The sequence below is a fragment of the Giraffa tippelskirchi genome, chromosome 5 (assembly GCF_054371585.1).
Source record: "Giraffa tippelskirchi isolate mGirTip1 chromosome 5, T2T-mGirTip1v1.2.pri, whole genome shotgun sequence".
Lineage (NCBI taxonomy): Eukaryota > Metazoa > Chordata > Mammalia > Artiodactyla > Giraffidae > Giraffa > Giraffa tippelskirchi.
Genome location: NC_137279.1, coordinates 65,357,614 through 65,378,552, shown reverse-complemented (window position 1 = coordinate 65,378,552; position 20,939 = coordinate 65,357,614). Strand labels below are relative to the sequence as shown.

The 20,939-nt window shown below is 41.1% G+C and overlaps 1 long non-coding RNA gene across 6 annotated transcripts in view; it reads left to right on the top strand.

Annotated features, from left to right (window-relative positions):
- Positions 1–20,939, top strand: part of LOC145506221 (uncharacterized) — a 527,653-nt gene that overhangs the window by 353,148 nt on the left and 153,566 nt on the right. For all 6 annotated transcript variants that reach the window (XR_014053639.1, XR_014053635.1, XR_014053637.1 and 3 more), the window contains 2 exons: positions 11,463–11,603; positions 18,486–18,529. This is a non-coding gene — a long non-coding RNA (uncharacterized LOC145506221). The remainder of the gene's footprint in view (positions 1–11,462; positions 11,604–18,485; positions 18,530–20,939) is intronic.

The following is a 20,939-nucleotide window of genomic DNA, read 5'->3' as shown; positions in this document are numbered from 1 at the left end:
CTATCTGTTTATCTTTCTGTCTTCCTAAATATCTTCCTTATATATTTAGGTTAAATTTATAGTCCAATACTTTGTAATTTATTTTATGAAAACTCCACATGACTCTCATATTTTGAATTATTCTGAATATTGAAATGCAATTATGCTGAAATCAAGTATTTGTTATGTAATTGCAATGTTATTAGCAACAATTGTGTTATATCCTTGGGAGGATAAATATAGTACAGATTGTAACTACTATAATGTTCAGAGTGATGTACTAGTGAAAAGTTAGAATGTTCTTGTTGAAGTAGGACTTGAAGTCATAATTGAAGGATAGATTTAGCTTTGCAGGATGGACGTATACCATCCTAAAGTTGGGGGACAGCAAAAAAAACATGGGACGCAGGGGCAGAGAGTAGAATAGTGGCACGGGAGCTGAGGGGTGGGGAAATGCAGAGGTATTGATCAAAAGCTTCAAAGTTTCAGTTATGTAGAATAAATTAAATCTGGAGAGCTAATGTACCACCTGGTGCCTATATATAATCATACTCTATTATGTACTTGAAATTTGCTAAGAGAGTAGCTCACAATGGTGCTCACCAAGAAAAGCAAAAATTTAACTATGGAAGTGATGGATATGTTAATTAGTTTGATTGTGGTGATTATTTCACGATGTATATGTTTATGAAAATATCATATTATGCACCTTAAGTATACACAACTTTTATTTTTCATTTATACCTTAATAAAAGCTGGGAAAAAAGAAGGAAAAATATGTGGGCCCATACTTACTATGTGAAATCTCTAAGGAGGAGATTGAGTTTGTTTACAGCATGGGCCAGACTGAAGTTCAGGAATTAGAATCGGTGGACTCAAGTCTAAGCCAGCTCTAGAACATGAAATCAAGGTCATTTCAGAAGTGGTTGGTGTGCGACACCAGGATGTTTGACTGTTGGGAGAAAGCATAGTGGGCAACTCCTCAAGGGTCCAAAAGAAACACAAGTAGGGAGAGACTAGCTATCAACAGAGGGTGATGCAGCAGCCAGCACACAGAAGCCCAGGAAGGTCGGAAGTCAGAGGAGATCTCTGTGGAGTTAGTATTAGTGCCTGGTGCCTGGGGCTCCACAAGAGAAAACTAAGTCAGGGTGAGGTGCTAGTGGTCAGAAGAAAAGATGAGAAGTGCTCTTGACAGAGTGGACGTAAGCAGCAAGACCAGGCCAATGTACCCCAGTGGAATCTACAAGTACCCTTGTTTTAAGTGTGGGTTGCTCAGAGCCTGGAGGCAGGGTTGAACCTGTGAGTAGGAATCCTTTGAAGGGATCCTTCAAAGATGAGAGAGAGATAGGGGTTAGGGGTCAATAATACCGTTTTGCTTGATTGGATTTGAGGATGTGAGCTCGAGTGTGGGAGATAAAGCTGGATGTGTGAACACCTTAGAAACTGGGAGAAGAGTTAGCGTGTGATGAGGTTGGCCTTCAATAGGTTCTTCACAGGAGCAGGCACATCAAGGTAGTTCTCCATGTGAACTCCTCTGGTCATAGCCCGAAGGTGACAGGAAAAGGGAGATTGAGCTGGAATAAGTGTGAAGTCACAGGACAGGTTAACTTTAAGCTGTCAGGCAGTTTCAAAGAAGTCATGAGGAAAGAAGTTTCAGTGCAGTGGGTTGAAAGTGAACAGGAAGTGAGTCAAAAGAGAATGCCTGGGAGAAAGGAAAAATAAAGTCGTTAGAGAGGAACTCACAGTATCTTTTTTTTTTTTTTCCAAACAGGAAGGACACTTAATCATTTCTATTTCTATGTGGATGCTTGAGAAAAAATACTTTTCTGCTTTTAGGACCAAGAAGAATGGTACTTCTGAACAATTCTAGTTTTTTGGGTTTTTTTTAATGTTAGATACACTTTTGATTGTGAAATTAATCAAGTTTTCCCATTTTGCCTTGACTAAAAGAATTCAAGTTTACTCTGATCCAACCATAGAAAATTTACAGAGCTTCATGGGATTGACTTAAAACCTAATTCCTGATTCCATTTTATGGTCTTGGTCTTAATTTTCTGTCATCCACTCCTATTTTAATATCATCCCGCTCTTCCTCCCTTCCTTTCTACTTTCCTTTCTTCTCTCCTTTCTCACATTCTCTCTTTTATAAACTTATATATCATTTATATTACTTTCTAGAATGAGATAGGGATATGGATAAATTAATCATATTTCTAATACCTATAAATATATTGCCTGGCACAGGGTAAGAATTTCATCAGTGTTTTTTTAAGTAAAGTAAATAAATTGAGCCTGGACTATGAATAAAAAGAAAAATCTTACTGACACTTCGGAACATGACATGCCGGGGTTGAGTAACAGATTGTATAAAGGGAATGAGGAGAGGAAATAGTGAAAAATAAGCATCAGTTCTAATCTGGAGCTTTGATGGGGAAACCTGGAACACAAGTGGGTATTAAAAAGTAATGTAGCTTTATAGGAAAGTGGTTAGCTTAGATTTGAAAACACCTGCTTGGCTATCATGTAGGAACAGTTTCAACTTTTTGGCAATCAGCTAGTTTCAACTTTTTGGTGCTTGTATTCCTCATCTGTGAGTTTATGTAGGAGGGGAAGGGTCATTCTGAGTGGAAGGATGGACACTTGGAGGGAGGAAGACAGTGAAGCTTCTTGCCCAGTTGGCATTACCTGGGAGCCTTGTACACAGGACTGTGCTCAAATTCATGCTGGGCATAGTTAGGGACTGATTTCTCTCAAGTTAGTGACAAATTTAAAAAATTGTCTCTATTGTCAGCATGATCACTTCCTTCAATTCCAGTCCTTTTCAGGTACACATGACACTAACACTTTTGACAGTGAGGGGAGGACAGGGGCATCTCAAGAGGGAAATGAGAGAATCAAGAGTAAACAGTGCTCTTAATAACATGGAATAGGAACAGGAAAAAGTTAGCAGACATACAGGTGAAGCTTATATTTAGATTCAAACAATAGGATGCGTGTCTTTCAAATTTTTTTTTACTTGACAATGAACAGAAACAAGGTAACATAGTCCAGAAATGTTATGTGATTAAATAAAGAGAGAAGACACAAACTGCCCTGACAGAGGTGAAGAGGGCTCAAGGGAGAGAACAGTTTCTTTGTGTTCTGCTGGAACCCCCTGCTCTCAGTCTTTGTAACATTTTTTAGACCCACTGAGACAGATATTGGGTACCATGACTCCAGTGGAACATGTTATAGGACCTGTCAGGGCGAGTTGCCCACAGGACATGGAATTGTTAATTCTGGAGAAGAAGAGCTCTGTTAAGTATCTTACATGTGAAAAGTAACTTAATTTATTCTGCAAATCTCTAGGGAATATACCACAATCATTAAACATGAAATCATGAAAGATTGCTTGGGCATCTATTGCTAGGTGCTGCAGAAAGGGAGGCACAGCTCCTGCCTGAAAACAGTGACAGCTTGTAACACTTAAAATGCAATGAAGTAAATGCCAGGAGGAGGTACAGGATCCCATGGGGTGCATACAGCAGTGGGACCAATTGGCAGGAGATGTAGGGAGTCAGACTTTTAAACAATCACTCTTATACATAAATGAAATGGACTTCCCAGCCCCTAGTCTCCATCCTCCATGAGGAGTGCTCCTTACTGCATCAGTTCTAGAAGCTGCCAGGTGGCTTTGTGTGCAAGATCTCACAGGGAGGGTTTTTCTTCAGGTGCAACCTTGGAGGAAAGAAACTCCCAACGATAGTAACATTTTCACTTGCAAATTTGTATCTCTATTGAAGTCACTTGAGACTCTTTAACACATGAGAAAAGTAACCAACTGCCAATCTTGGTTACTTCCTCTTCTTCCGTGACTAAGTGGTCTTACTTATAAAAAAGTGTTGAGTGGGTGGAAGTAAAATACTGTTTGAGAAGGAAAGAGGGTGGTTAATACCCTTCAAAAACCTATCATCATCTGTAAGTTTTAAATAAACTCAGGAGAAAAACATGCCTCATCTAGCATCTTTTTTTTTTCCAGAAGTTTCCCAAAGGTTGGTGCTTTCTCACCTCTTGAACAACCACAGTAAGAAGGAAGAGGGTCACATTGTTTGTGGTTATGTCATTTAGTGACCAAAGTGATGCTTATCATCTTTAGGTGATGATTTGTGAGCTTTTGTCTCATGGCTGCACTGCTGTCATTTTCTTCTCCTCTGGATTTTCCCATGAGGCTTTCAGAAGATGCTCTCTGGCCACTGGAGGCCACGGATTTAATCATGAAAATTTCTCCTTTTGGATTATTTTCAAATAAAGTTAGACTTTAATAATCAAAATGCAGAAGAGAGTGAAACAACATTGAAAAGAACACCTGACTGAAATCCCTGAAAACGGAGTTCCAGTCTCCTTTTGTTTTTGGTGAGTCAGGTGGGCTTGGGCAAACCCTGTGTCCCTCTCAGCCTTGGATTCCACAGGTGTGTAATCAGAGGGTCCTGATGATCATCCCTCAAAGTCCCTCCCAGCTGTGCCCATTGGAGTCTGTGAGCTGTTCACAAAACCCGGGGATGGTTTTTCCTGATTATGTGACTCTAGCCTGGAGTCAGGCTGACTAGCTTCAGGTCTGGTCTTCCCACTTGGTAGCCTGAGAGCTTGTGCATATCACCTAACCTCACTGAGCCCGAGCTGGCCCATCTGGGTGATGGTGAAAATGAAAGCATATACCTTAAAGGGTTGCCTTTGAGGATTAAATGAGAAAGCTCCAGCAAAGCACTTGGCATAGTACCTGACACACCAGAATGACAGCCAGATGACCAGAGACTTTTATTAATAAGCCTGAGTTATGTTAGAGGAAAAATCATTGTCTTTTTTATTTTTGCAGAAAGAGTCTAGGAATTAGGATTTGTTTTGGGAATAGCATTTATCCCTTTAAACAATCTTAAAGTATGGAGATAAATTGTGAGTTGTTCAGTCACTCAGTTGTGTCTGATTCTTTGTGACCCCATGGACTGCAACATGCCAGGCTTCCCTGTCCTTCACTATCTCCCAGAGTTCGCTCAACTCATGTCCTTTGAGTCAGTGATGCCATCCAACCATCTCATTCTCTGTCACCCCCTTCTCCTCTGACCCTCAGTGTCTCCCAGCTTCAGGGCCTTTTCCAATGAGCCAGCTCTTCACATCAGGTAGCCAAAGTGTTGGAGATTTAGCTTCAGCGTGAGTCCTTCCACTGATTATTCAGGACTGATTTCCTTCAGGATGGACTGGTTGGATCTCCTTGCAGTCCAAGGGACTCTCAAGAGTCTTCTCCAACACCACAGTTCTGAAACATGAATTCTTTGGCGCTCAACCTTCTTTATGGTCCAACTCTCACATCCATATATGACTACTGGAAAAACCATAGCTTTGACTATATGGACGTTTGTTGTCAAAGTCCTTTTTAATACGCTGTCTAGGTTTGTCCTAGTGGGAGAGATATCTCTGAACTGATGGATTGTCCTTACTCTGCTGCTAATCTGTGCCCTTGGAGGAGGAGTTATTCTACTTTTCTAAAGTTTTATAAAATGAGACCTAGATGATCTCCCATACTTCTTCCAAATCTAACAGCCTATGATTCTCATGAGTCTGTAGATAGCTGTTATTTATATTTATAAATTATAGACATATATTAACTGTGTATCTCTATTTCTATCCTGGAAATTTCTCTTTATAGTGTAACCATTACATGTTGAGGATTTTCTTTTGGATAAACTAGTGTTTTGAGCATATTCCAAAATTCATCCTGAAAGACAGGAAGTTCCTGTTAGAGGTGTGTTTTGATAAATTTGAGAAAGTATTATTGAACATAATGGTTATTTTGCTTAAGGAACTTGTCACCTCAGAGATTGTGTAACTTTAAAATGTCAAATATATCAAATCCAGTCACCATTTATCGGCTAACTTTCCATAGACACTGAACTGCAGGCTTTATTATCAGTTCTTTATCCTACACACACACACTCACAATGCATGCATACTCCTTGTCAGTGAGGTGTTCTCATTCTATAATGGAGAACCCTGAGGATCATAGATGTTAAGTAACTTGTTAAGGCATATAAGTGGTGATGAACTCCAGCCTTGCCCTTATTTTTCCTATTGTCTCCATAAAATGGTGTAAGTGTACAATGATTAAGAAGCCAAACAATTAGGTTGGCCAAAAGATTAATTTGGTTTTTTCCATAAGATGTTACAAACCCTTTGGTCAATCCAATAAATGTTCTGGGGGAAAAACCACTAACCGTCTGAGTTTGACATAAATCAAGATAATCTTTTTTTTTTTTTCCTGGAAGACTGAACACCCTTGGGTAGGATCTAAGGATCCAATTCTGTAATTTTGAGGAAGAATTTCTTCTCTCCCAGGGAAATCTTGATTTTGCTCATAAGGCCTTTCAGCTGATTGAATGAAGCCCTCCCACAGTAGCAAGGATAATCTCCTTTACTTAGAGTCAACTGATTGTGAATGTTAACCATATATACAAAATGCCTTTCACAGCAGCACCTAGATTAATATTTTATTGAATAACTGGATGCTATAACCCAGCCAAGTTGGCACAGAGAGCTAATCATCATAGTCAACTTTGTGTTATGAAGAAAATTGCTGAAATAATAAAATAAGCAGTTTTCCTTCCTTCCTTCCTCATTCTCATCCTTCCTTCTTTGTGTAAAGGACTCTCTTCATCGTTTGTTCCATTAAATCTCCAGATTAGATTTTGTGGGTCTGAAATCTTCAAGAGGAACCATATAATTCTGAAACATCAAAACTAATGTTTTGCTTTTAGCAAAAATATTTAAAATATATCCTTTCAAGTAGTATTATGGCAAATACTTCTAAGAATTCTACATTTCATAATACATCATTGAAAAATACACCATTTTATTAAGGTTTTATTTTCTTTTCTTCCTACCACTTCACAATCACTCACTGATTCAGAAATATCTTATAGCAAATAAAGGTCTGGCCTCATCACTTGAAACTGGGGAAGGAAATGGCAACCCACTCCAGTATTCTTGCCTGGAGAATTCCGTGGACAGAGGAGCCTGGCAGGCTACAGTCCATGTGGTCGCAAAGAGTCGGACACAACTGAGTGACTATCACTCACTCATCACTTGAAAGAGTTTCCTGTGAATCAACCAAAATTCAACTTCTCTTAGACATATTTTCTAACTGCCTTTCAATGTGAGGATGAATACAGGTTCAAAATCAAGACTAGCTCCAAGTCTAATTTAGCAAGATTTCTATGCATCAATCTATATATTTCTCTGAAACAATTTTTAACAATTTATTTCAGTTCACATTAGAGAGTTCATTCTGAGAAACCAAGTGCAAATCACACCTCTTTAGGGACTTTCCTTTCTCTCTCTGAATTCTTGGTAAAAAATGCTCCTGGAACTCAAACTTTATAGCCTGTGCAATCCAAAAACTGCATTGAGTTTCCTGTGAATTCTGGGGATGATGAAGAGTTGGAGAGCTTATAATGCATGATTTCCACTGCCTCTTAAGTTTCTTTTCTCTGTTTCTTGGTAGGCTTTGCTTATGTGTTAGACCCTCAATGCAAACATGCTCAGACTCCTCACTATATTAGCAGCAACAACAAAATATTGTCTCCATTAACACAAAACTTTTATTAGGCAAGTAAGTAGACATTGTTGTTGGTGTTCATTCGCTCAGTTGTGTCCGACTCTTTGAGACCACATGGACTGCAGCACGCCAGGCCTCCCTGTCCTTGGCCTTCACCATCTCCCAGAGGTTGCTCAAACTCATGTGCTTTGAGTCGGTGATGCCATTCAACCATCTCATCCTCTGTCCTCTGTTTCTCCTCCTGCCTTCAATCTTTCCCAGCATCAGGGTCTTTTCTATGAGTTGGTTCTTTGCATCAGGTGGCCAAAGTACTGGAGTTCCAGCTTCTGCATCAGTCCTTCCTGTGAATATTCAGGGTTGATTTCCTTTAGGATTGACTGGTTTGATCTCCTTGCAGAAAAATTTTAAAAGTGTGTGTCTGGAAAACTGGATGAAATAGATGGATTTGCATCCTCACAAGTCAGATAGGGTAGGATGAGACAGAAGACAGCCAGTGCGCCTTGGTGCCGCACTGCCTTTCTCCTATTTCTCTCTTCTGCATTTATAGCCGTAGAGTGCTTGGAAGAGCTGTTCTAGCAACTTTCTCTCTTTTCACTACGGAACATCTTCCTTCCTTTAAAACATTTTTTTTTTTGCATGTTTTAGATTTATTTTTTATTGAGGTAATATTGATTTTAAAGATTTCATATATTTCATGTATTTCTACTTTTATTTACCCTGCAGCAGCCTCACCTCCAAAAATTTCAATTCCACTCCTCACCATGCCATCAATCCCTTTCACCCTTTCTACCCGCCTACCTCTTCCTCTCTGGTAGCTACTGTTCTGTTCTCTCTCTCTGTTTGGTCTGTTCATTTATTTTGTTTATTTTTTATATTCCACGTATGAGTAAAATCATATGGTATTTGTCTTTCTCCTCTGACTTATTTCACTTAGCACCATACCTTAAAGGTCAATCCATGTTGTTGCAACTGGCAACATTTCAGCTTTTTAATGACTGGATAGTATTCCATTGTGTATGTGCATGTACATGTGTAAAATATCTTCTTTATCAATTCATTCATTGGAAGGCATTTAGGTTTCAATATCTTGGCTATTATAAATGGTGTTGCAATGAATATAGGGGTGCAGATTTGTTGTTTTTCAGTTGCTAAGTTGTATCTGATTCTTTGTGACCCCATGGACTGAAGCATGCCAGGCTTCTCTGTCCTCTACTATCTCCCAGATTTTACTCAAATTCACATCAGTTGAGTCAGTGATGCTATCTAAGCATCCCATCCCCCCTCTCCTTTTATCTTCAGTCTTTCCTAGCATCAGAGTCTTTTTCAGTGAATTGGCTCTTCGCATCAGGTGGCCAAAGTGTTGGAGCTTCAGCTTCAACATCAGCCCTTCCAATGAATATTCACGGTTGATTTCCTTTAGGGTTGATTGGTTCATTCTCCTTGCACCTTCTTAAAATAATATTTTCATATTCTTTGGGTAAATGCCCAAATGTGGGATAGCTGGATCATCCCATATTCCTTCGGACACACGTGTCCTTAGATTATAATTTATCCTAAGGAAAATACTGACTTTTTAAAAATCACATGTTAAGTACCAAGACTAACTAATGAAAAGGGTACATATTTATTGCAAGTGATGAAAATGATGGAACCTAGGATTATACTTTTATCCAGAAAAACAGATAATATCCAGGTTAAGAATGGACTGTTTCCTGTTCCATGGAAAGCTGTCCCAAACCCAAGTAGAAGTGTTTTCCTTTTCTCTGCTCTCTCAGTTACCCAGAAGAAATGTTTTCTTCTGAACCCTTATATTCCCTGCATAGAGTATAATGGTGAACATTGTTGTTTGAGCTTATTGACAGATTGTTGTTTTTATTCATTCAGCAAACATGCAAATTTATCTGGAATAATAGAGAATGGAGATGCAAAAGATATTACAAAGATATGACAGTCCAAGCATTAGTATTTAAGTGAATTATACAAATACATGTTGTCAACTCTACATAAGGCTGTGTTTTGGGTAAATCAGCCGCAAAAGGTCTGGATGACTTTTCAGTGACAATGACTGTTTGGGTGTGGATGCCACAAGTCATTTTGAAAAACAAGTAACTATTAAATGCTCTGAAGGTAGACAGTTCAACACTGGGGAAACGAAAATGTTTTTCTAATGAATCAAAATAGGTGCTGGTTAAGAGTAAGGGCAGGTGTAGAGAAAGGTGAGAAATGATGGAAAGGTGGCATGAGGATGAAAGGAAAGTGAAAGGCAAGATAAATGGTTCTCAATTTATTCAGTCTACTTCAACACAGTCAGATTACTGGTAGCAATTTTCTGAAAGTATCTAGTGGAATTTTGCTGTTTTCCAGCTTTGAGTATGATAGCTCACCAAATATTTACTAACAGCATAATGGGGAGTATGTCAGTGATGAATCAGCAGACTGGCTGTGGCTTGCAGTCAGGATTGGTGATTCACCTGGTGCTATTGTGCGGATGGGCCATTGCTGGACACACAGTAGAGGCTGCCTAAGTTATTGTATAGCAAAATATTCATCTACTGTTATTGGCACTTCCTGTTTTATCTTGAGAAGCTTTGTAGGCCATAGATTTGCTGCTGATGGATAATAAATTGTGTGCATGGTAAACTGCTGAGTTCTAATCCATCACACAAAAACAGAACATCCTGTAGCACTGTGTTACTGAAGAATTACTGAGGCATCGTCTAAAGTTTTGCTGAAATATTACCAAGCTACATTTGCATGCACCTGCTTTAGTTTTTAAAACTCTCAGATCTGAGCCAGGCTCCAGGGCATAAACAGAAACCTTAAAAGTCCTGATCTTTTTGCACTGGGGCTTCATAATCCTTAAACAGGAAGAGAGGATTAGACAGCACGCCATCTGATGTTCTCTGAGTCTGGGGAGACTTTGTTTTCCTCCCACAGAGTAGATGAGGGAGCACTTAGCTGGACAGAAGTCCCCTTACACTGCTTTCCCTTCTTCTGACTTCCTCCCAGACACCACTGGATTGAGACAGACATTTAAGGGTCCTTGTTTGACAGAATAACATTCTTTCAGGATGGTCAGGAGCCCTCAGAGATTTTTTATGAATATTCTCCAGATTTGTGCCCCAGTGTATTACAGGAAGATACCCCATTTTGTCAATGATGTTCCTTTTAGCATACATCTAAAAGCATGGATTTAGCTTTGGGGGCATGTGAGTAAAGTTGTTTTAGTCAGGTAGTTTTCTGGAATGTACTCGAACTTCATTTATAATTGGAATTTTTTTTTCCCTGTAATTATGTCATAAAGGCTAGGATATCAGGTCATTTTGAAAAATGCAAAAGTAAAGTAACCCAGGCCAAGGAGATTCCTGTTTGAAAGAGAGCCCGGTGGAGATACAGCACCATCCCACCTCAGAAACTTGATGAACAAGCATCCCGGAGAAAAACAGAAACCATGGGTGATACAACAAGGCTCTGAACCGTAAGAAGCAGGAAGAATGTGAAAGGAAGGGCCTGAGTTTTGCCCATAGGAAGAGTCACAAAACCTCCCTTTGTGGTTTCCAAGGAGCTCCTCTGAAAGGGAAATGGGTAGTGGAGGGTCTTTCAGTTTCCAATTTTAGTCAAAATGAGAATCTGTCCTGCTGCATGTGTCTTGTGCAGGAAAGAGGGAAAACGAAGGATGAGGAAGACATTTAAAAGCAGGAAGTAGCTTTCAGCTAGTGTTTTGTCTGTTTTAATGTACAATGTCTGGCATGAGGCCACAGGCATGTCACTGAGGAGGGTAAATGGTGTAAGAATATAAAGTATAAAAATAGAAACAGTCATTTTAAAGAAGCAACTTAAGAACTGAAGGGACATGTTTAGAAAACTAAATTAATACTTTCCTATTCTTTTTACATAGTGGCATGCCTGTTAGGAAATGATAAAACATGTCCATACCACCGTGGTTACTACTTGAAGACTTCAACTGTTGAGGTGACAGACCGGCTCTGGGACTTTGGCCAATCCAGGCCCAACCTAACCAGACCTGAGGGCCAAGGAGGTGAGTATCCTTGTTCACCTGAAGCTGACATAGTGATAATTTATTAGTGTGTTAGCTAGGGTACCAGTTCCAAACAAAGAGACTCCAAAGGCAATGGTGAAACTTGCAGAGAAGAAGCAGATTCTGATTCCACGTTGGAAACTTTCTTTGACTTGATTTTCATTGCTTTTATTATTCCAATCATGCATGATGGCCTGCTTCAGAGAACCCTGCTTCTCTCCATCTGCCTGACTGTTAAGCTAAAGTGCCTTTGTTCAGAACCCTGTCTACCTGTAGATGGTGGGAAGGAAGAAATGAACACATCCCCCTGTGGGAGGCTTGCCATTCTAGGAGATGTTTGTCAGATTCATGGCCTTTTTACTTTGGTTCCTCACCACCCCTCATCTTTGATCTATAAAAGAACCCGGCATCCAGACCCATGAAAAGATGGTTATTTCATGACATTAGTCTTCCCTCTTCTTGGTCAGCCAGCTTTCTGAATATAGTCATATTCCTTGCCTCAACACCTCGTCTCCAGGATTCATTGGCCTGTCGTGTGGCAAGTAGAGTGAGCTTGGACTCAGTAACAAAATGTCTCCCTCAAGAATCAGGGCCGGTGGATCTCTGCTACCTCTCAGTGTCATCCAGGAACCCAGGCTGGAAGTACTGTGGCCTCATCTGGGACATGGTCACCATCTGCAGACTGAAAGCTGAGTGGGGGCAGGTGTGGGTCCCAGCCAGCAAGAGTGGCCTGACATAGCGGGAGCATCTCTGCTCTGTGGCCTTGGTGTCGGGGGCACGTCAGCTCACTCGCAGCCCACTGCAGAGAGCTGAACTTGGCAGCACGGCCTGCACACGAGGAAGGGAGGACAGGTTCTGCCAAACAGCCAGCGTTCTCCACCACAAGCATCATTTCATCCTGGCTTAGAAAAGTTTAGGGTCTACAGAGCACTTTTCATACAGTGTTCCTTATTTTTACCCTACAAGGTTGGGTATACCAATCAAATTACTGGAGTTCCTCACAAAATATTTTGAAGTATAATATATTTAGAAGAAGTTAATATTGAAAACTCTTTATGGTACATGCTTAAAAGATTAAAAACATAATTTAACACATGGACCCTTCTCTTTGGGAACTTCCATAGAGGATAGAAACTCAGGAAAAAACACCGATTTAAGCTAAAGTAGAAGGGACACAAAGTCCCTATTGCCTAGGGCAGGGTGGAGATAGAAAGTAGTATAGAAATTGAGACCACCAGTCCTCTTACAATATGTGGAATTTGGTGCAGGAATAAAGTTTATTAAAGGAATGAAAGCGCTTGATGGCTCAGAAGGTAAAGAATCTGCTTGCAGTCCTGGAGACTCAGGTCTGATCCTCGAGTTGAGAAGATCCCCTGGGGAAAAAAAAATGGCAACTCTCTCCAGTATCCTTGCCTGGAGAAGTCCATGGATAGAGGAGCCTAGTGGGCTACAATCCATGGAGTCTCAGAGTTGGACACGACTGAGTGACTAACTTTCATTGTCAGGCCTATTGATGAGATATTTAGTTGCCTTCTTGGGTTGGAGGGACTGCCCTGGTGGCTCAGAGGTTAAAGCGTCTGCCTCCAATGCGGGAGACCTGGGTTCGATCCCTGGGTCGGGAAGATCCCCTGGAGAAGGAAATGGCAAACCACTCCAGTATTCTTGCCTGGAGAATCCCATGGACAGAGGAGCCTGGTAGGCTACAGTCCACGGGGTCGCAAAGAGTCGGACACGACTGAGCGACTTCCCTTCTTGGGTTGGAATGAAATGTTTTAAGTACTTAGGTAACTTGCAGATGGGGTATGTTGCAAATAGAATAGCTTTTTATAAGAAAAATATTGGGTAAGCTGAGTTAAACAGTTGCTGTTATTAGCAACAGTTACTGAAAATAGTGGCATAGATATAAGTACATTTTTATTTCTTACATGGAAAGGCCTCTTGGAGACTTGGCCCATAGGTAGGATTCTGTATTGAAATATCTGTTTATAGATCACAGGCCTCTCCATACTTTAAAAATTTTGAGGCAGAAACAGCTGGATGTCTGCTATATGTTTATATTTCACTTTTAATAGAATACATTTATCACTAGGAAGTGGCTGTTCTTCCAGGGACTGCATTTCCTAACCTCCTCCTGAGGCTACGTGATTAGTTCTAGTCAACAGAATCTGGACTAAAATTCTCATATTGCTTCTTGGCCCCACTCTCAACAAACAAAACTGGACTTTTCATGGCTGAGAAATGAACTTCTGTAATGTTAACCCCCCTGAAATCTTGTCTTTTCCCTCTGATAACACAGGTAGAATTTACCTCACCAAGAGATATTTTGATTCCAGAAACATTTGTCCTATGATTTTCTTTTAATATGCTTAGTAAATTGCCCTGCTTATGACACACGTTTAATAAACTCTTGTGGAAAGATTGCATTGAGATCTTCAAAAGAAAATATTAAGAATCCATTTTGAGGCTTTCTTATCATTTCAGGTAAAACAAAAATTTTTGTGTGATAAATACAAATATAGCAAGTTAACAAATGGAAATAACAATAAAAATCAAGTTACTTTAAACATATGCCCACTTCCAAGTGGTTTATAAGTCCTGGGGCCTAGGCATTCAGAAAAATAGAAGAAAGCAGAGAAAAAGGAAAATCATCCGCACGTGCTGTTTGGTCCATGTTGGTCCACCTTTTGTCCGTTCATGATGGCGGAGCAGAGGGTAGGGCATTGGGCTTTCTCTTTTCTTCCATTTTTGATCTCCATTTTCCTGCCTTACTTGATTCCCTTACTTAGTTCCTATCCTCTTCCCTGGCTTCTAGGTTAGAACCAGAAGGTTCGCATCAGCTTTGACATAAGGCAATTTTAGAATTCGACAAACCTGACCACAAAGCTTTGATCAGTAAGGCAAAATGATGCTCTAGGTTTTCCGTGTTTGCGGCTTTACATCTCAAGGTGGCATCTCTGTGGAAAGTGCACTTCACAAAACTCATCCCATGTCCTGTCTCTGGGGTTTCTCACCATCCTGCCCAGTTCTCTGTCCTGTTCAGCAGTTGTGTTAACAGCATCTCTCTTTTGCCTCATTGCATTGTCTCTCCTGCTCCAGATGCTTAGCTGGTTTTCCTAGTGAGCACCCTCAGTCATTCAATGCAGGAGATCCCACTTCGATTCCTGGGTCGGGAAGATCTGCTGGAGAAGGGATAGGCTACCCACTCCAGTATTCTGGCCTGGAGAATTCCATGGACTGTGTAGTCCATGGGGTCACAAAGAGTCGGACACTACTGAGCGGCTTTCACTTTCAGTCATTCAAGGGAAGGCACCTCAACTTCTGGTCAACAAGGAGCCTCTGGTCAGCTCTCCCTGTGTCTCTCCCTCACCTCAAGTCGGCCTCAGTTAGACTTCTCCACAGCCCAGTCCAGAGGAAGCAGGCCTCTTGCTGTTCCTTTTCTTCCTTGTCATTTTCTACTCTGTTTCTTTCTCTTAGGAAGTCAGGTCAGCCTTTCCCATTTGATGATTCATCTTTCTCCACAGGGTCCTTGGCTAAAAGCCTAACCTTAGAATCTAATCTTTTGAAAATAGAATCTGCACTCTTTATTTTACAGTTTCTATTATTATTATGCAAGCACCCTTCCGTGAAGTAGCAATTTCATAATAGTGGAAATACCTAGGGTGTGAGTCAGTAAACAGCCAAGCTATCATTATAATCTTATGAAGCTTGAATGATTCACTTAGCAGATAGTACCCAATGTTATGCCATTGAATATTTTTTAAAATATTTTAAAAAGGAATGCAGGATACTAAGCAAGATGAAGCAAATTCTCAAAATGGTTAAAATTGTAAAATGGATGTCTTTTTGAGGCTTTTCGATGTTGACTGAGAAAATGTATTATCTCTTTGGATAATACCATCATCCACACAAACGTTTATCATAATGTGGTGAAAGGACAATTAGATTTAAAGTAAAAAGTAATTCTGTCACTGCTTGGAGAAATCACTTCCCCTGCTAAACTTTGGTTTGTGGTCAACAAAGTAAGAACAGTATCCACTCTTTCTCATGGTGCTGTTCTAGAGCCAAAGAAATGGTTTGTGTTAGAGCTGGGACTACTGAAAGGTTCTTATTTGCCTACCTTGCACTCTTTCATGCAGATGCCATCTCTAGATCAAGCTGTGAACATAGTTGATGGCACAGTATGTACCTGTTGGGCACAGCACCTCCCCCAGTACCTTATTTGCAGAATAGCCTTAATAAATATTTGCTGTAAACGATGAGCTGATATTCCATTTAAATAGTTTGGCCTTATTTCATTTTAATTTGGGATTTCCAATTAATTTGGAACTTAAATTAAATTAAAATTCCAATTTAATTTGGAATTTAATACAATTACATAACATGCAAAGTGTATAACTCGATTCAGTTCCTTTTTAAAAGGAGATGGATTATAAATCTTAAACGTTTGATATAGATGCGATAGAGATCTCAGATGATCCTTGCAGGAGTTTTGGAGGTGGAGTAGCCCTTCCTGTGTGACCCAGTTGATGCAAGACGTTTGGATCCTGCACTGACCAGTCCTTGACTGCAGGTTGCGTCCAAAAGCGGCCGTAAACCTGGCCACGCTGCCTCTGGTGGATGAGGGCAGTTCCTGGAGAGGAAGCATCAGTGAGCTGTCAGCCACCCAAACTCCCAGTGCTGGAAGAGAGCGCCTCAGGTCTGAAGGGATTTTGCCCTTACAGTATCCTCTACCATCCGCCCCTTGTACCACCCACTTATAATTTCTTCACATAGAGTGTTCACCCGCATCCAGGAATAGCTGCCCAGGTTCTAGAAGTTTTCTTGGGGAAGACTTCTCAGAGGCAAATCAGTGGGATGGATAACTTCGCTAACACCATCACTGCGCTTGGTCTAGAGACCACACTTGGTCCTTTCTGTTCTATTACTCATCCTAGATTCCTCTCACTTTGGGTCAGGGCTTCTGCTGGTGTTGGTGCCTTACATGGTGAGGTGTCCAGGGGTCTGATTTCCATGGCACTGCACCCCTCCCAGGCCTGCCTGCTGCACTGGTAGCAAATGCATACAGTCCTATTCTGGCCCTTTGGTTCCTAGACCCATGGATCCCACGGCACCATGTAGTGATCACGAGGAAGGGTATAATTTTTTATTCTAGGGGATGACACACCTTCCTTGAAGACTATCATCTCACAGTGGAACCTCAGCTATGCCATAGTAAGACCAGTCCATGAGACCTTCTGGCGGGAAAGGCAGACCTGTACCCCATTATCTGTTGATTCAGGTCAAGATGAGTCACTGCTTCTTAAGGGTGGGAGGGATCCAATGTAATCAACTTGCCATGAAGTGGTCGATTGTTCTCTTTGAGGTTTCATTTGTTGAGTATTGATTTCTTTCTCTTTTTTTGAAAATCTATTTGGGGTATACTCTCATTTTTTTTAAAAAAATAGTTATTTATTTTTGGCTGTGCTGGGTTTTCGTTTCTGCGTGGGCTTTCTCTAGTTGTGGCAGAGGGGGCTACTCTCCAGTTGCGGTGCCTGGGCTGCTCGTTACAGTGGCTTCTCTTGTTGCAGAGCCTGGGCTCCAGGGCCTGCAGGCTTCAGGAGTTGTGGCTCATGGGTTTAGTTGTCCCATAACATAAGTCTTCTTGGAGCAGGGGTCGAGCCTGTTTCCCTTGCATTGGCAGGTGGATTCTCAACTGCTGAGCTACCAGGGAAGTCTTGATTTCTTTTTCTTGACAGTTGAACTTTGGCAAGGGCAGTAGCCAGAGTGGCTTTCAGAGGTGGAAGTCCATTCTCTTGGGGCAGCCATCTCTACCACCATGGCTATTCTGTTCATGAACCCCAAAGGGCTGGCTGACAACTGAGGCTGTCTGGGGTCAGCTGGCATAGTTATTCTGTCTACTTGGTTGTTCTTGTCTTTTGTGCGGTGGATGTTGCCATGTAATATAAAGACTTCTGTACTTTTGAATTCTCTGGTAGGTCCACCCACGTGCATCTTCTCAAGACCTTTTTATTCCCAACTATCCAATCTCTCCCCTTCCAGGCCCCAGTTCACCAGCCAAGCCGTTCACCCTTGCCCATGAGTCAATATTGATCCTAACCTCAGGTCACTTTTCTTTCCATATGAAGTGGATGAGCGGGTGGGTTGTCCCTGATTCTTTGCCTGGGGAGGGTTTCCACTTGCTGCTCCCTTTTAAGTCTGCCTCTTAGCAGAACTATATTGCAGAATCAGTCCATTTTTGGCTAGCACCTACATACTATCCCAGCACAGAAGTAGTTTTCTTCCTCCATCACTAGTCATGAGGGAACCCTGAGCTGCTGAGGTTCAGTTCTGGGCTGACCATTTCCATCTCTCAGTGGATTGCTGCTGGGCCCACCTGATCTTATGTTCTGATGGTCTGAGAGAACCCAGCTCATCTTGATTAGGCCCAGTCACCTCCAGGAGCTCTGAGCTGGGCTGACTTTTCTCATGAGTCCTAACTGAGACAAGACCCCTGGGCGTTTGCTCCCCACGCTGATCATCCACTGTGTAGAGATCCTGCCACCGTCTTAACACTATCCATAACAGAGTAGCAAGCTGATGGAACTTCAGAGTGAAGTTAGCAGGCCCATTTGACTTTTTCCTAATGCTCTGTGCTCTGCTCTGACTGTATCAGCAGTACCTTGGCCCCCACTTTGCTCTTATTTTTCCATTTCTCAAGTACCCAGAACCTGAGTGGGGATGCTCCTGACTCCAGTGGGGTGCTTTAGCATCCCTCGAGGACACCCTGTTCCCATGTGTGTCCTCAAAGGTTTACAGAACGCACATGAGGTGTGTGTGTGTGTTGAGGGGTGGGGGTGTTGCCCATTTAGTGCTCATACTCTTATGCTCTCTCCTCTCCTGCAGATTTTGGACCAGCATCAAAGGGCGATCTGAGCCTCAGGCACCAGGTATATCTCACGTACCTTTCTCCTCCAGCTCTGTCCCACTGTTTTGTTTTGTTTTTTAATTGAAGGATAATTACTTTACAGAATTTTGTTGTTTTCTGTCAAACCTCAACATGAATCAGCTATAGGTCCCCTCCCTTTTGAACCTCCCTCCCATCTCCCTCACCATCCCACTACTCTAGGTTGATACAGAGCCCCTGTTTGAGTTTCCTGAGCCATACAGTAAATTCCTGTTGGATATCTATTTTACATATGGTAATGTACGTTTCCATGTTACTCTCTCCATACATCTCACCCTCTCCTCCCCTCTCCCCATGTCCATAAATTTATTCTCTACATCTGTTTCTCCATTGCTGCCCTGTAAATAAATTCTTCAGAACCATTTTTCTAGATTCTGTATATGCATATTAGAATACAGTATTTATCTTTCTCACTCATTTCACTCTGTATAATAGGTTCTAGGTTCATCCACCTCATCAGAACTGACTCAAATGCATTCCTTTTTATGGCTGACTAATATTCCATTGTGTATATGTACCACCTCTTTTTTATCCATTCATCAGTCAATGGACATCTAGGTTGCTTCCATGTTCTCGCTATTGTAAATAGTGCTGCAATGAACAATGGGATACATGTGTCTTTTTCAATTTTGGTTTCCTCAGGGTATATGCCTAGGAGTGAGAATGCTGGGTCACATGGTGGTTTTATTCCTAGTTTTTTAAGGAATCTCCATACTGTCTTCCGTAGTGGCTGTATCAATTTACATTCCCACCAACAGTGCAAGAGCGTTCCCTTCTCTCCACACCCTCTCCAGCATTTATTGTTTGTAGACTTTTTGATGATGGCCATTCTGACCGGTGTGAGGTGATATCTCATTGTGTTTTTGATTTGCATTTCTCTAATCATGAGCGATGTTGAACATCTTTTCATGTGTTTGTTAGCCTTCTGTATGTCTTCTTTGGAGAAATGTCTGTTTAGGTCTTTTTCCCACTTTTTGATTGGGTTGTTTGTTTTTCTGGTATTGAGTTGTATGAGTTGCTGGTATATTTTTGAAATTAATCCCTTGTCAGTAGTTTCATTTGCTCTTATTTTCTCCCATTCTGAGGGTTGTCTTTTCACTTTGCTTATAGTTTCCTTTGCTGTGCAAAAGCTTTTAAGTTTAATCAGGTCCCACTTGTTTCCTTTTGTTTCTATTTCTGTTACTCTAGGAGTGGGTCATAGAGGCTCTTGCTTTGGTTTATGTCATCAAGTGTTCTGCCTATGTTTCCTCTAAGAGTTTTATAGTTTCTGGTCTTACATTCAGGTCTTTCATCCATTTTGAGTTTATCTTTGTGTATGGTGTTAGGACATGTTCTAATTTCATTCTTTTACATGTAGCTGTCCAGTTTTCCCAGCACCATTTATTGAAGAGGCTTTCTTTCCCCCATTGTATATTCTTGCCTCTTTTGTCAAAAATAAGGTACCCATAGGTGCATGGGTTTATTTCTGGGCTTTCTATCTTGTTCTGTCCCACCATTTTTAAGCCAGATTTGTGCATCGTGAAACTCTCTCCTTTTAGGATGAATTGTTTCATAGGTGGTTCTTTGGTCTCTCAAGGAAACTGGCCCTGGTGAGTTCACTTCCCTAGTCTTCCTGGTTTGCACTGAATTCACACTTCCTGCCTGATGCCCAACTTATCTACAGCTCTGCTTTCCAGAGCCTCACACTACATTTGCTTGGAATCCTGACTTTTACTTGGTGATTGGCTCTGATTATAAACTTAGAGGATTTATATCTATATCTATCATACGTAGCCCTAAATGGAGTCAGAGAGAGTGAGTTGAAAGTACACATGGCCTGGCCAACTTGTTTCCACTTCATGTTTTTCATCAGTTGCGTAAATTTCCATCACTAATCCTTTTCCTGCTTCTTAGTCGTCACCTCCCTTTTTTGGTGTTGTTTTTGGCATTTTCTAGTCTCAGTTTCATCCGAAATAAGCTTTTCACATATTGTTCTCATCCACGGCTTACATCCGCTTCCAGGCAGCTCTATCTTGAAGAACATCACAGGGTCAGAGAGATAATCTTTGCCTCGTGTGGGAACTGAGTAACACTGCACTGTGGTGGAGACATTGCCCTGATTTTTTCCAGGATGGTGCCATATAGCTTTCTAAATGTAAAAGAAATTGCTTAAATTTAAACATATATCAGTGTCTTTATATTTTTAGGATAAAACTCTCTAGTTACTCTAACAAATCACTGCCAGGTCTTAAGAGGCTTTTAGTTTTCACTCACATAAATACATTTCACTCATACAAATACATTTCACTCACACAAATACTGCCAAAGCAGTTTGCTTGACTGTTTCAAGTGTGACAATTCCTCCATGTGACTTTGCAATGTCAGCGTCCTTCACTTCTGGCAGTGCATGTGAG